This window comes from Dicentrarchus labrax, unplaced genomic scaffold (genome assembly GCF_905237075.1).
Source record: "Dicentrarchus labrax unplaced genomic scaffold, dlabrax2021, whole genome shotgun sequence".
Classification (NCBI taxonomy): Eukaryota; Metazoa; Chordata; class Actinopteri; family Moronidae; genus Dicentrarchus; species Dicentrarchus labrax.
Window position 1 is genome coordinate 15,286,011 of NW_026136717.1, and position 15,670 is coordinate 15,301,680.

The window sequence follows — 15,670 nt, forward strand, 5'->3', positions numbered from 1 at the left end:
AACAAAGAATAATAAAGTTACTTATCAGGTAGAACAATGGTGCAGTTAGCACTGTTCCTCAACAGTAAGAAGTTTTTTTTTTTTTTTTTTTTTTTTTTTTTTTTTTTTTTTTTTTTTTTTTTTTTTTCCCCCAAAATTAAAAAAAAATTTTTTTAAAAACCTCAAAAGTAGCAGCAAATTATAAGACAACTAGCATTTTATATATTTATTTTATTTTGTAAATTCATAGAATTTCTAGGTTTGTGCAAAACAGGACTTGAGAAAAAGTCCGAATGGTATATCAACACATTGTTATGCTCGGCCTATGGGGGGAACATGAGCATACAATAAAAATGACTCCCCTCTTTCCCCACTCCCAAGGATAACCAGTGCTGCAGCAGATGCAGTCCAAACTGAATTTATTTATGTCAAATCAGGGTAGAACAGGTGTAGGGGAGAGCATGGCTAAAACAGTTAACAGAACCATATATCATTTTATGATACTTATCTAAAAGAAAACAAAAGAAAACACAGGCATCGTACTTCCTCCTTAACATAAACAGGTGAAAATAAATTAACAAAAAGGTTTTCTTACCCAAAGAGCTGTAAGGTCTGCTCTTTTACAAGATACTTCAGAGATTAGACACTTGGTAGCACGACACATTTTGGCACAGCACAGTTTGATTGAGAGTCAGGGAAAAGAGAGAATGAAGCCAGCATCAGCAAGTTCCATTTTAAAGTAACCACATTTGTTCTCCCGTCCAATCACCAGCCACAACCTGCAATTCAACAAACTGAGGAAAACACAGAACAGTGTGAAGAGCACCACCCTCAGACAGGAGGGAGAACAGCACAAACACTCACAATCACTCAAATACAAATATGACACAGAGTCATAACAACATGTTGAATCTTTAATCAAACAATCAAAACACAAAAAAAGATTTATCATGTTATTCACACAGATCACAAATGGCAGTGTCACATTTCACAAATGATTTCTGCTTGATGATACATTTGCAAGTCCCTATAGGGCTCACCAAACTATCATATTTGTTTTAATTGCTGCTTAAAAATTAGGAAAATATCTCATGTTGCAAAATGCTGCTTTCTTGTTGCAAATGTGGTGAATTGTGCTCCTGGTTAGTTACATTACAGATACAGACCAGAAACAGCAACAGGGCTCCTTTTCAAGAATTAACCTATTGTGTATCCAGTCTATAAATTAAAGGCATGTTAACATTTCTTACCTGTAGGGGCTGCTCTATTTACATTGGATTAAATCACAGTGACAGTAATTTCCTTTTTTATGTCTTTGTTCTAAATTAAACAGCACAGACACCAAAGGCCCAACTGAGAGCTGATGACACAGACATTCCTGTAGGGGGCAGTGTGACCCTGACCTGCTCTGTGAACCCATCATCATCTGGTTGGAAATACTTCTGGTACAGAGGAAAGAAAACCTCTGAACCTCTGACCACACCAGATGTTGTCTTCCTCTCAACTGGACAAATCAGAGTCTCACAGGGAGGACTCTACTGGTGCAGAGGAGGAAGAGGAGACCCAGTTTACTACACAGACTACAGGGATCCAATCAGTATCAACACAATTAGTGAGTCTGGAATTTGTTTTTGAAACAGACAATTAAAAATCGTTGTATGTATAATTAATTATTTGATGGACAAATAGGCAGAAAACATTGTTATGTGTAGAATGATGTTTTATCATTTTTGTGTCTTTCCTGACTGAACAGCTGCAAACAAGGCTGTTGTGACTCTGCAACCAAACTGGCCTGAAATATACAGAGGAGAGAAGATCAAACTCAGATGTGAGATCAATGGACGGAGGAGACACTGAGTGGACGTATGAATGGGAACCAACCAGCTCAAGAACACAGTCTTCAAATCAAAATGAACACAGGATTATCGGTTTGCTACTGTATCCCACAGTGGAGAGTACAGGTGTAAGGGCAGAATGAAACATGATCAACAGTCTTCAACAGATTGGAGTGATCCCATCAAACTGACAGTATTTGACAGTAAGTCTCATCATATTTATTTTAATATTATACAGTTCACTAAATGGCTGTTTGGTTGATATGTGTTTTAAGTAAAGTTAATCTTCAAGTTTGTATGTACTGATTGTACAGGATGCATTTGATCCACTATTGATACATGTTTACATTCTGAAAAATCACTTTCCAACAGAACCTCAGCCTGTCCTCACTGTGTCTCCATTATGGCTGAGTCCTGGAGACTCTGTAACTCTGAACTGTGAGGTTGAACATCCATCTGCAGGATGGAGGTTCTTCTGGTATAAGGCTGTTCCTGATCTATCATCCTACTATAGCTCTGAGCTGCTACCTGGCAGCAGCAATGGGACTGAACAGGATTCCTACATCGTACATGGACAGACACACACAGCAGGATATAAGTGCAGAGCTGGAAGAGGAGATCCAGTGTATTACACTGATTATAGTGAACACAAGATTGTCTGGTCTGGAGGTCAGTGTGTTTCTGTCTGTCCTCTCAAGAAGCAGATGTTATGTCATCTATTTTCTGTCTGTGACCAACATAGGGCTGCTCGATTATGGAAAAAATCATAATCACGATTATTTGGGTCAAAATTGAAATCACGATTATTCAAACGATTATTTTTTTAAACTTCAGAAACATGCTGCATTTAGTGGACATTTGTCAAAAACACTTTTCAAGGAAGTCCTCAGTTCCACTTTCCTTTCCTCATAAACATTTGTAAGTCTCCGCGTTACCTGTTCAAACGAAAACAACGTGACAGGAGAAGACTGCAACTAGTGTCGCGACCACCGGCGCAAGTATAAATAGTTAAGGCACTCCCGTGACTTCACATTGTGTCGCGACAGGTCGGGAACGGCGAGTATACCAAGCGCATGACGCATGTGCAGTGCATGCGGTGGGGGAGGGACGGAAATACGCATGCGCGAAATACGCAGCCCCTGAATTGGGACACAGCTTTTTTCTATACAATGTTTCACAACAGAAATAATAAAGTAGCTATATTGAAAACTAACACCTATGTTAACAAATAATTGGTGTGTACATTGAGACATCCGTAGGGTGGCCATTTCCTTCACATCAAAAAGGAGGACACTTTGGGTCCGTGTATGTTTTGGTCATTGGATTTTCCTTTTAGAAACGGGTATTAGCAAACAGAAAACGAGAGTGGTTGTTTGATTTTCGTTTTAAAATACAAAAATTAAAATTGAAATACAAGGCGTTTTTCTTTTTCATGGTCAGAAAGGGATGAGCAAAATTAAAAAAAATATTCGATTTTCATTTTCTATTTCATTTAACAAAAAATAAAATCACTAGAAAACAGAAACGGAAAAAAGGCCTGTTCTTTCATATTCTGAGACCGGATGTTGTCATTTACAGGACGGTGCTGTGGAGAAGAAACAGTAGGCTAGTAGACTGCGGTCAATCCAGTCGTGAGTCCGATCTCCGTGGTCAAATCAGCCGCACTTAAATTTAGAGTGTACAAGTATTCTCAGCATTATGGTAAAAGCAATGGAAATTCAACAATAAAAGTCCATATTTGTACCTCCAAGTGGTAATTTCATATATTTGAGCTACTGTAAAAACACTTTGCTCAATAATTCCTGGCTTTGGATGGTATTTTGACTACTACACATCTAAGACTTCAAGTATACTTAATATCAAGCATTTTTACTGTACCAATGTGGAGAAATTGAAGAATAAAAGTCCCATATTTATACTTCCAGATTCCATATTTTCTTATATTTGAGCTACTGTAAAAACATATTGCTCAACATTTCCAGGCTATGGGTGAAGCATTTTCATTATACTTCAATAATGCTGCAGTAATCATGACAAAATTTCACACAAATGTTTAATAACATCTTGATAATATAAACACTAAACACTAAACACAAAATCCTACACAATTCTAATTTGTTTACTTTTTACACAAAATGCAAAGCCAGTCCACATTCTTCTTATTTTGCTGCTCTGCTGTGTCCATTTGTTGGTAAAAGGGAAAAATAATTAGTTTTAACTTCAAAACACCATTGTACCTACTGTCTCTTCCTCACATATTATTTTTTATATTATTCAGTGTGACAGCTGTTGCAGGTGGTTCCACATACAGTTTACATTTTTACAGTAGCTCAAATATAAGAAAATATGGAATCTGGAAGTATAAATATGGGACTTTTATTTTTCAATTTTTCCACATTGGTACAGTAAAAATGCTTGATATTAAGTATAGCTACTTGTAGTCTTAGATGTGTAGAAGTCAAATATATCATCCATAGCCAGGAATTATTGAGCAAAGTGTTTTTACAGTAGCTCAAATATATGAAATTACCACATGGAGGTACAAATATGGACTTTTATTGTTGAATTTCCATTGCATTTACCATAATGCTGAGAATACTTGTACACTCTAAATTTAAGTGCGGCTGATTTGACCACGGAGATCGGACTCACGGCTGGATTGACCACAGTCTACTAGCCTACTGTTTCTTCTACACAGCACCGTCCTGTAAATGACAACATCCGGTCTCAGAATATGAAACAACAGGCCTTTTTTCTGTTTCTGTTTTCTAGTGATTTTCTTTTTTGTTATATGAAATAGAAAATGAAAATCGAATCATTTTTTAAATTTCGCTCATCCCCCTTTGACCATGAAAAAGAAAAACGCCTTGTATTTCAATTTTAAATTTTTGTATTTTAAAACGAAAATCAAATAACCACTCGTTTTCTGTTTTTTAATGCCCGTTTCTGAAAGAAAAATCCAATGACCAAAACATACACGGACCTTTATGCCTCCAGAGATTGCATATTTGACCATATTTGAGGTACTGTAAAAACATATTGCTCAGTGTTTCCTGGCTACTGATGGTATATTTGACTTTTACACATATGAGACTACAAACATACTTAATATCAAGCATTTTTACTGTACAAATTTGGAGAAATTCAACAATAAAAGTCCCATATTTGTACCTCCATGTGGCATATTTTCATATATTTGAGCTACTGTAAAAACACTTTGCTCAATAATTCCTGGCTATGGATGGTATATTTGACTACTACACATCTAAGACTTCAAGTATACTTAATATCAAGCATTTTTACTGTACCAATTTGGAGAAATTGAAGAATAAAAGTCCCATATTTATACTTCCAGATTCCATATTTTCTTATATTTGAGCTACTGTAAAAATGTGAACTGTATGAGGAATGACCTGCAACAGCTGTCACACTGAATAATATAAAAAATAATATGTGAGGAAGAGACAGTAGGTACAATGGTGTTTTGAAGTTAAAACTAATAATTTTTCCCTTTTACCTACAAATGGACACAGCAGAGCAGCAAAATAAGAAGAATGTGGACTGGCATTGCATTTTGTGTGAAAAGTAAACAAATTAGAATTGTGTAGGATTTTGTGTTTAGTGTTTAGTGTTTATATTATCAAGATGTTATTAAACATTTGTGTGAAATTTTGTCATGATTACTGCAGCATTATTGAAGTATAATGAAAATGCTTCACCCATAGCCTGGAAATGTTGAGCAATATGTTTTTACAGTAGCTCAAAAATATAAGAAAATATGGAATCTGGAAGTATAAATATGGGACTTTTATTCTTCAATTTCTCCAAATTGGTACAGTAAAAATGCTTGATATTAAGTATACTTGTAGTCTTAGATGTGTAGAAGTCAAATGTATCATCCATAGCCAGGAATTATTGAGCAAAGTGTTTTTACAGTAGCTCAAATATATGAAAATACCACTTGGAGGTACAAATATGGGACTTTTATTGTTGAATTTCTCCAAATTTGTACAGTAAAAAAATGCTTGATATTAAGTATGTTTGTAGTCTCATATGTGTAAAAGTCAAATATACCATCAGTAGCCAGGAAACACTGAGCAATATGTTTTTACAGTACCTCAAATATGGTCAAATATGCAATCTCTGGAGGCATAAATATGAGACTTTTATTTTGGCATTTCTCCACACTGGTGCAGTAAAGAGACTTGATATAAAGTGTTTTTATTCATCAGGGGCGCATGAAACACTTTAATGTAACATATTTTAATTATAGCTTACTGTTCAAAATACCTTTTATTTTGAAAACCAGAAGTAAATACGCTGTTTCTCCGCATTTACCATAATGCTGAGAATACTTGTACACTCGAAATTTAAGTGCGGCTGATTTGACCACGGGGATCGGACTCACGGCTGGATTGACCGCAGTCTACTAGCCTACTGTTTCTTCTACACAGCACCGTCCTGTAAATGACAACATCCGGTCTCAGAATATGAAACAACAGGCCTTTTTTCTGTTTCTGTTTTCTAGTGATTTTATTTTTTGTTATATGAAATAGAAAATGAAAATCTAATCATTTTTTAAATTTCGCTCATCCCTTTTTGACCATGAAAAAGAAAAACGCCTTGTATTTCAATTTTATTTTTTGTATTTTAAAACGAAAATCAAATAACCACTCGTTTTCTGTTTTTTAATACCCGTTTCTGAAAGGAAAATCCAATGACCAAAACATACACGGACCCACTTTGCATACACGGGGACACGCAAGCAGATATTTGTTTGGTATGATCCGGTTTTAAATGTTAATGTTTTTCCACCAGATTACATAAAGGTGCATACACATACCACATAGCTAATAATAAATATACAAGATACAGCTCATGACAACGTGCCCTTCCAATTCAGATTACATAGGTCTAATAAACATCATACAGAAACTGTTCTTAATGTTCTTATCTGGATAGATAAAGGGGAAAACAAATACAGCACCTTCTGTTTCAGATGTATAGGATTTGCCTATCTACATATGAGTGTGAGCATTTTCAGTATTTCAGTCCAACAACCGACGTTAGCTCACGTTATGTTCTCTGTCTGAGAGCTTGATTGACAGCCTGGAGGTAACCTAGCAACTGCGGTGATCGTGGTGAATCAACACATGGCTCATTTGAATATTTAAATTAGCCATGTGTTGATAGGTCACCACACGAAAATGTAACCAATGAAATTACTTATTTTGACACAGATTTTTAGCCAATAAGTATTAAACTAACGAGGTAATGTGTCAAAAGGCGACATTGTTAGTTATTTTCTCAAAAGGAGGACAAATGAGTCACTGAAACTTAACTCGTCTTTGCAATGAGTCAACAAGCAGTTAAAAAAGTTAAACAATATGCTGGACATTTGAGAATACTCTGACTAATAAAAGGAAAACACTGAGTGTGTATAGAGACAATGCAGCAACATGAATCCCCCTGTATCTTTGAAAGATGGCAAGTAAAAGTAGAACATTTATCATTTAAAATGTAATCAAATAGTAGCTGGTTTTCAAGATGGAAATCATAGTTTCACCAAAATCACTGCACTGTGTTGCAATGTTTGCATTAATCCTCAACAATAAACTATAATAGCAAATTAATATTTTGACATTAAAACCTCTGTGCTCTGTTTGATCCATTATTACATGTTGTTTTTCAGATTTTCATCCATCAGCGTCTCTCACAGTGAGTCCTGACAGAGTGCAACACTTCACCTCTGACTCTGTCTCAGTGAACTGTGAGGGAAACTCTACTGAGTGGAGAGTGAGGAGGTTTCCTGAGAACAGCTACTGGTCACACTGCTCCTCCTGGGGGACAATGACTGGATCCACATGCAACATAGACAGTTACTGGCAGAGTGATGCAGTGTACTGGTGTGAGTCTGGATCAGGAGAGTTCAGCAACGCCGTCAACATCACTATACATGGTATGGTTTCATTACATTGTCTTATAAATGATTTTAAACATCCCATTATGTGTTTCAACATATATTAGAATTATGTTGTGTACAACATCTACATTACATTACAAAAAGTTCAATATCCATGTCATTGAATTGTTGTTCCTAAAGATTATTTTACAAATAAATGTAGCCCTCCTACTCAATTCTAATTTGTAACAAAATGTTTACCTTGATTACCTTTAAACAATTTAGCATGGGAGGTGAATTGGTAGGAGCCTACTAAATATGACATTTCTCTGCATTTACTTCGACTAGATAATCTGATCCGAGAGGCCAAGTTCAGTTAACTCCCATACATACTTTTTAATAACCACCTTCCTTTTCAGTACATAAAAACACACAATGATTTGCAATATGAATAATTAGTACACACACAGCTTCAATGCAAAAAAATAGGGGAACATTTATTCAACATGACCCAAATAAAATGTAAATAAAATAAAGAAAATACCCGGGGTTTTTACTTTGTTCAGTTTATGGTACCATGAATGCTGGCGCGCAGTTGGAGCTCATATGAAGATCTTTTTGATTATACTCACACTGGATAGAAACGTTGTTTGTTTAGTTCAAAACCTCTGTCCACTGGCAGCTGATGAAAGTTGTGCTCCTCCATAGCAACGACTAATGCTCGTCCTAGCAACAGTCCACACGAGGCACTTGTCTTCTTCGTCCTCTTAGCAGAGTCCAGACTCATAAACACCCTCAGCGTTTTTAATTCAAGAAATAAAGTAACTTTAACACTATTTTATAAACTTATGAACAGCACAGTGTTTCTCCGTCTCTCTCTTTAATCCCGCCCTCTCAGAATCCGGTAGTTTACCCCATACTCATCCCTAATAGACCCTGATTGGACAAATGACAGATTGACACCTGAATACTCAAATAAACAACAAAACATATGGCAGGAGGCGTTCAAGGACTGCTCAGAACTTCTAAAAAACATAGCAAATATACATTTCCCTGTATTAAACACAACTGATCTCACATCAGTAGTAATTTATATATTTGTTAACTAAAACCCTCATAAAAGAAACAAAATGTAACCAAAAGTAGCAGGGTACTACACAAATAATATGCAATAAAGTATACAATCAAAAGTTCTCAGTACAGCAGTATAATTCAATCAGGTGCTGGTCAAACACAGATAATGCCAAAGAATCATCTTTGAATATGTTACCTACTGCCACCACCAAAACAATTCTATTAATAATTATTGAATTAATTAATAAACATAGTTAAATATTTTTATTGTGATTTAACCATGTACATCAGCACAGTCTAAGCTTTTATCTCATTCTGTTTCCACAGAGAGCACAGTCACACATCTCTCCTACAGAGACTGAAAACCATTTCATCATCTTATTATGATGAGGATTGGATGTAGTATACAGTAGATTTATGTAGCTTTATGGGTTTTCAGTGTAGTTTGTAGGACCTTGTAGACGCCTGCTGTTTATTTGGTAAAATTATACTTTACAGACACATAAGTTGTATGTACAAAAGATAAAACATCAGACTTTATGATCACTCTGTAAAATATATCAGTGATGTGTGAATTCAACTAGCTGATCTGACTGAAACCTCATATTCTTTGACTGTTTTACAGAAACAGATATAATCCTGGTGAGCCCTGTCCATCCTGTGACTGAGGGAGATTCTGTTAGTCTGAGCTGCAGATTGAGAAAAAAAAAATTTAAGTCCAATGTGTTTTTCTATCTAAATGAGAAACTGATTCAAAATGATACCAGAAGGGAGCTGAATATCTCTGCAGTGTCAAAGTCAGATGAGGGTTTCTACAAGTGTGAATACTCACAACAAGTGTCAGCACAGAGTTGGATGTCAGTTAATGGTGAGTAGGATTGAAACATTTTCTGCATTTTCTTTCATGTAAACTGTGTTTCTGTCTGAGAAAGAAACTTAGAGGCAAATACTGAGTTGAATTTGAAATAGCTTTAGTTTTTTAACCTGTCGCATTAAGTAGAAAATACTGTTTCCTTCTGAGCTCAAGAAAGCATCTGTATCAGTGATTGTGATAGTCATGATAGTAATCATTTTATTCTAAATGTTTACTTGTGTATTAAAGTGTGTAATCGTTTGGCCGAGATAATCGGCATCGGCCAAAAATGTCTTCAGACACGTCTGCAGGCAGCCTTATCAGTGTGCCTGCTGGGGAACGACATTAGCACTCTCCCTTTTAGTCAAGGTGGTGACAAAGTTAGTTTTGAACCCCACACTTTAACTCGGTTATAGTTATATATAGTTATATAGTGCTGTAAACGTATGCTTGAATTTCCTGTAGAATCCAATTATACATGACTTTTCTTTGTTTTGATATCAGCATCCTATATTGGCCATCGGCAGCCCTGCTCTCTAAATATCGGCATCGGCCATTAATTAACCATATCGGTCAACCACTATTCCTTTGGAACAGGATTTTTTGTGTGTGTTCGTGCATTTGTGTTGTTTATACCTATAAATTTGTAAATGTATTATTATGTTTTGTTTTAGGGCTTGATGTGACATGACTCTCATCTTTATTAAAGCACTACATTCAGTGTCAGAAAAGTGCTATACAACTTTATTAACAGTTATTATTCATTATTATAGCAGTGTCCAGGCCTGAAAGCTCTTCCTCTCCTGTACCGTTGATTGTTGGGCTGGTTTGTGGAATCATACTCATCATTCTTCTGCTCCTGTTGTATCGCTACGGACCATCCAAAGGTGAGAACTTCTTCTACTGTTTTTATTATTCAAACACACACGTATATAATAATAGAACTGTAACAACTCACAATACAAAACCATGTAACAACAAATGTCTTTTCTTCACAGGTTCATGGTTTATCAGGTTGGTTGAACACTCTCTTCTCTTATTTTGAACATAACAACAATACATTACATGTTCTAATTTATATGTGTTGTATTTGCTTCATGTTGTAGGTCAAACCAGTCTGAGAGCATCAATCAGGACTCTAACACAAATCATGTGGTCAACCAGAATGAAGCTCAACGTAATGACTACTCCACTCTTCTCCATGGTTAGCATTTAAACTAATCTTGGTTTTATATGTATATATTCACACATTTTAAAGACACATTTTAAATAAGGATCTTTAAATAGTATCAAAAGTTTAATGAGATTACTTTGACCTTTGCTTGATGTTCACTGCTCTGTAGGTGATGCTCCTCTGTATGAATCAATCAAAGGCCATGAGGACATTGGAAACGGTACAGTTCATCCCCACACAATGTAAAAATAACACGATCAAATTTAAGTGTGTTCTGAAAATAAATAAATTTAGCTTCAAGTTGTAAGTTTTAAAACTAGATGAAATTACTTAAAATAATATTAGTAATATTCTTGTTTCTAGATAATGTTCAGAGCTTTTACCAAACAGGTCTTGAACCTGCAATCTATACATTTGGAGATATGTGCTAACTATCGTGACTTTGGTGACCCACTGTCTTTTCCTCTAGCACCACCAGCAGGTCAAAATTTAAATGTATCCAGCATTGGGGTTTATGACATTCACATCAGCGGTTGCTGTACTTTGTGTTAAAGCTCTGTTGTACCTGCAGCCTCACAGGTCTGCTAGCATTGCTGTAGACTCCTGTTTATTAACAGTGAACATTGTGAAAATATCACCTCTGATGACACATTTGACCAGTAATGATGGAGTTACTTTAAAGTCAGTTCTGTTTCATGAAGTTACTACATCATCTTGTTACATACATCGTATGTTGTATAGTCTGTCCTATTCTTGTTTATATTACTTTCATCATCAGAGAATGTTGTTGGGTCTGATGATTATTCTGAGATTAGACGTTTAGACTATAAAGGTTTTGCTGTGGCAGAACAACTGCGTGATTTAAAGGGACTGATTGTGAATGATTGACATAAAATCTTGTAATTAAAAATATGTAGCTTCTATTTCAGATGCAGGTGGATCCCAGGATGTCACTTATTCTTTGATTGAACTTAAAAACTTTGGAAAGAAGAGTGAGTAGGCCTTCTTTAAATACCTACCATAAATTAAAAATAGATTAGCGTTGTCTTAAACTGCAGTATCTAAAGAACAATGTTTTATTCTTTTTGGATTAATCTGATTATTTTAACAGGGAAGCATAAGAAACCAGAGGAGAGCGCTATTTACTCTGATGTGAAAACAGCAACTGCAGGTACAGTCAGTTCCAACCATTATGCTCAGAATCTGTATTGAAATGTGTCGTATCGTTACACAGGAGGTCATTATGGGTCAGCATGCAGTTCAATCAGTCACCTTGGGTAAATACTACAAACTACCACTCTGCATCACCAGAGTTGTCAATTCTCACACATATTTGGGAACCTTTTAGACTTCTGGGTATTTCGTTATTTGTTTCATGGACAGTATGTGTAATTTGTTTCAAATTGTCTTCCATATCACAGATTTGGCACAAAACTGAAAACAAAAATAACACATTAGCTAAAGTGACAGTGTGGTGATGACAACTAAAGAGGTTATATTTTGATGCTACTGTACTGTCATGAAAAAGTACAAGGGAATCCCAAATACATTTCCTTTAATTTAAATCTACCTGTCAATCAATCCATTCATCCATCCAGCTGCACAGTACTGTATGTGTCTGCTGAGCAAACAAATCCTGAGATCTGACTTCTGTTTTAGACGACAATCTGATGTATGTTCAAGTCAACTACCAGAATACAGGCAAAGCCAAGAGAAACAAAGGTAGGTAAAGTCTGCATTCACCTGCAGTTGTTATCATCCAACAAGTTGGTGTTGGACACAGTGCAATTTACTGTCTGTATGTAATGTGTTCGATATGTTTAAAATGGTAGCTGTTTGTTATTACTTATTGTATTCATTCCTCATATTTCTTGCATCTTTAGTAATGTATTTTTATTATACATTTTATACATTGAGAGTACATCAGTAAATTATGTAAAAGCTATAATATTCTGCTATGTGCTGGCAGTACTGTCATTCAGTATACCTGTCAGTTCAGCTCATTATCTTTATTAATTATGACATTACTGGCAGTTGTTTAAAACTAAACATCCCTCCATTCACAGGAAAATCACCTCCTGCAGCAACTGCTGACGCTGTTTATTCTGAAGTTAAACCAGGAACAGCTCTTGGTAATAATGCTGCCGTCTGATGTACTTACTGTAATGACTTATTCTACAGATAATTAAATGGGTGGAAGCCAGAATAACATGTCAGAAAAGCATCCTTATGTCTTTGATAACCATATATCTTTGTCTGTAAAGAGAGCCAGCTATCGAAATTTCAGACATGTTCAGTATTTTGTACAGTTAATTTCTTAGCGGATAATATAAAATAATTACATCATATGGATTTAGTTACTACTTTAAGCACAAAGCATACGCATTTAGATGTTTTACAGTTATGTATAAAGTTTTTGTGGGAAACAGAATGCAAGCTGTTCCAACAGTTTTATCTAGTATATTTAACCTTTAGTATCCAGGTGATAGTGCAGCTTTTAGTCAGCATCTTCTTTAGTGTTTATGAGAAAGATCGACAATGGACATCAACACTTATTTATGTAATTATCTGTGTTGGACAATATATCTTCACATCTCTGCCCATTTTTGGATGAGCCGGGAGCCGGTGGAGTCAGGACTGCCAAAGCCGACCTCAATGAGCTTCACAACGGCTCTTCAGAAACCTATGGGTGACGTCACAGAGACTATGTGACTGCTATTTTTAATTATACAATCTATAGTTTTCTTCTGTCTATTTACATATATATTCATTGTTACTGTGTGTAACAAATGTTATAGCTTTTGTACTCTTAAAACCATTTTGACACATTAATAAACTATTTTTCCAGCAGTAAGCTGTCAGTTGTGTTTTTATTTGCTTTTTTGACTGGACAGCCAAACTGGATAAGAACATCCCACAGTAACTTTCTTCTGACACTATCAAGCTTGTCAAAAGCAATGAAGGGGACAATGAGGCTATAGAGCAGTGGTTCCCAACCTGGGGGTCGCCAAAGCTTTACAGGGGGTCACGTAGCCTTTTTTATTTTAAGGGGTGTGACAAAACTTGAAACATATCCACAGAAGGTTTATATATCAGCATGTTGCCCTATAACTATATAAAACTATAAGAAATTGCTATTTTTAAAGTTTAGATTAGATTTAGGTTAATATTGTTTAGGTGCTTGTGTTTGAAGATAAATTAGTACCTGTTGAGGGCTGGAGGTCATTAATTTTGTCTCCAATAGTTATAATTTTATCAATAAAGAAGCTGTTGCTACTGAGGCCTACAGGAATACATGGCTCAGAAAAGCTGTGACTCTGTCAGTCTGGCTACAGGGTTCAAAAGAAACCCGTGTCATGTCTGTCATTTTATTTTGTATTTGTCTTCCTCTTGCTTTATTTCCTGCCTGTCTTTTTCCATTCCCTGGATTGTGTTTGTGTGCCATTAGTTTCCTCCTCACTGTATGTTGCCTGTGTTTCATCCCCTCTGTGCCCGTTTGTTGTTGTGCCTTTGTGTCTGGACTTACAGCCCTTTTGTGTCGCTAGTATTGTGTTTTCAATGGTGCTTGGATGTCTGCCTGGTTTTTGGACTCTGCCTCAGCTTTTTCCTTTGGATTTGTTTGCTCGTGCTGCCTGACCCTCTGTGTACCGACCCCATTCTGGCAAGTAAAGACTGAGTATTTCTGTATCAATATCCTGTCTCCTGTCATGCATTTGAGTCCAGTTGCTTGTGTTTCCACTGGTCTTAACAACCCATAAATGCTGACCAGCTACCTTTAATGAACCTGAGACACTTCATGAAATCCTGCATCATTACACCATGAGGAATAAAGCTGAAGTTTAAGGTGTCAGTACTACGTCTATTACTAGATTATATAAGTGTGAGCAAGTGCTGTCCTGTGCTTTTAAGAAAGTATCTTTTTAATCTTTTTAATATTTTGTATCCAGTCATTTTAACCAACCTTTTATCACTGGTTAACCCAGCATATGTACATGAGTGCACTGAGACCACTGATAGTGACTGAGACTCATGCATGGCAGCCCTAGATCTTGTGGTCTGACTATAAAGAATTATTAATTAAGGACATGTAACTAAATACGTAATACACATGTAGATTGTCCATGTATGGAGTGTATCCATAATGAAGGCTTTGCTGCATAAATATCTCTGCATAGAAGGACACTTTTGAAGTAGCAAGAATAAAAATGTGTGCTTTAATTCAATATTACATCTGTAAACAATGGGGTATTCAACTTTTTAAACTTTTGTTTAAATTAACATTATCAACCACAGATTGAAATGCTCTAATGTTAAACAAAACATGAATGTCAGTCAGTCAACATACCTGTTAGACCCCAGACATTGTGTAGTTAAAATGGAAGCTATTCCCATAAACAACCACCAGGGGGTGCTGAACTACCTTAGTTGATACCAACAAAATGCAAGTACTGAAAATTAGTCTAGAACTACAGCTGCTGTAGTTAAGTTTAAGATGCCATGTCAGGATGACTCATGAGCCACATACTCAAAAAGCTGAATTACTCTTGCGCATGCTTGTCCCTAATACTCATACCTCTGACTGCTTCAAAGCTAAACATATTATCCTGCTCTGCTCCATTCCCAGGGTTCAGTTCCTGGTAGCGATGTGTTCCATCTTTAGCACCACACTAATGCTTGAAACTGGTTGGTTTTTGCACCAGCATTATGTTTTAATTGCTAAAGGATTTAACTGGTTTGGGTCAGCAGATATGGATATAGTTCAGTCGTCAAAGAATCAGGGTAGGAGGGAGATCCTTAGGTCAGTGAGTTTTATTGTATGAATCACAGTGGACAGACACATACATGCTGATACC

The 15,670-nt window shown here is 36.0% G+C and overlaps 1 long non-coding RNA gene and 1 pseudogene across 2 annotated transcripts; one reads left to right on the forward strand and one right to left on the reverse strand.

Annotated features, from left to right (window-relative positions):
- LOC127379533 (Fc receptor-like protein 5) overlaps positions 1-13,667 on the forward strand; it is a 31,699-nt pseudogene extending 18,032 nt beyond the window's left edge.
- On the reverse strand, positions 435-8,561 carry LOC127379535 (uncharacterized). Of its 2 annotated transcripts, none has more exons than XR_007888328.1 (3): positions 8,349-8,561; positions 1,383-1,514; positions 435-773 (listed from the first exon to the last, which is right to left on the reverse strand). It is a non-coding gene; the product is annotated as an uncharacterized LOC127379535 (long non-coding RNA). The 2 variants fall into 2 exon arrangements; XR_007888327.1 differs by having other exon boundaries at positions 1,383-1,517.
- Positions 13,668-15,670: the final 2,003 nt, after the last annotated feature.